The sequence below is a fragment of the Macrobrachium nipponense genome, chromosome 8, assembly GCF_015104395.2.
Source record: "Macrobrachium nipponense isolate FS-2020 chromosome 8, ASM1510439v2, whole genome shotgun sequence".
Lineage (NCBI taxonomy): Eukaryota > Metazoa > Arthropoda > Malacostraca > Decapoda > Palaemonidae > Macrobrachium > Macrobrachium nipponense.
This window is the reverse complement of record NC_087203.1, coordinates 67,646,069-67,647,496: the sequence shown is the minus strand read 5'-3', so window position 1 is coordinate 67,647,496 and position 1,428 is coordinate 67,646,069.

Here is a 1,428-nt window from a genome sequence, read left to right as displayed (position 1 = left end):
GGAGACGTAGGCTTATCCTGAATTGAACGAGAAGAAACCAAAGTTTCACCTCCCTTTCGAAACGTAGGTCTTGCATTTGAAATCAATTTTGAAGAGGAGAGCCGGCTATGTTCTCCTAACCTTGACTTTCTCTCCGAATTTTCCAAACTAACGTCATACGATTTCTCTTGACGAGCACCCATATTGTAGTTTCTACTACCTTGAAGCATATGGCGCTTATCCTTCTGACTAGCGACCTGTTCTTTTCTTCCCAAGGTGACTTTATGCATCGGACGCCTAGCGTCCTCAAAAGCATCCTCATTTGCGTCCTGGAAAGCGTCCTGATATGAAGGACGACGAGCGTCCTTATTAGCAATACGCCTCGCGTCCTCAAAAGCGTCCTCATTTGCGTCCTGACGTGATGGACGTCGTGTAAACGCTCCTTTAAAATGGTCTTGAGTTGTAATACGCCTCGCGTCCTCAAAAACGTCCTCATATGCATCCTCATATCCTTCTTCTGAACTAATATCGTGAGTTTGAAGTCTATCCAGCCGACGTTTACGACACCGAGCGTCCCGAGAAGTGTCCTTACGAGCGTCCTGATTAGCAAGGCGTTTCTTCTGTTGAATATACTCTCTTCCTGTAAGCCAAGATCAATTCCTTCCAATTCTATTTCTGAGCGATCCTTCTGAACGTTCTTCGACTCTTGGAAAAGACGACGGCGCGCCTGTGCGGCACCTATTTCTTTTTCTTTTTCTTTCCGCGCCAAAAAAAATAATACTTCTAGAGACTCTATCAGCAGGACTGCTTGCGCGTTCCTGATTGAGTCGATGAGGTCTAGAAGGCGACGAATCAGAAGATGACGAAGAACGAAGAGAAGCCGCAGGAGAACGTCTAGATTTCTTGACAGGTAGCCATAGATCTTTTTACGACTACGCGATCTTTCTTCTTTTCCTTTAGGCGAAAAACGCATCCAACTGTTGACGAATCGCTACGAGGGTCTTTTTTTGATGGTGTGAAGAACCATATGATGGAATGAACCTTTAGAAGAAGATGGGCGAGGGACGCCTCTTCCTTCTCTCCGGACTCGAATCAGGATGCTCAGAAAGCGTACTGAATCTCTTGTGTGGGATACTGTCTTCGAAGTCTTCCGGAGAAGACCGAAGCATAAATCGAGGCAGAGGACGCTCTCGATCTCCCGATGAAGCGTCCTCTTCCGTAAGACCTTTCCTAAGAGGGCGAGAAAGACGACGGCCGCCAGTGCGACGTCTTACGTCTTCCTTACCACTCTCAATTGGAGAGGCTGCGTCCTCTTCCGTAAGACCTTTCCTAAGAGGGCGAGAAAGACGATGGCCTCCAGTGCGACGTCTTACGTCTTCCTTACCACTCTCAATTGGAGAGGCCTTCCGAGATTCCCACCCACGGTGAGGTCAGGACGTCTCGGAGGAA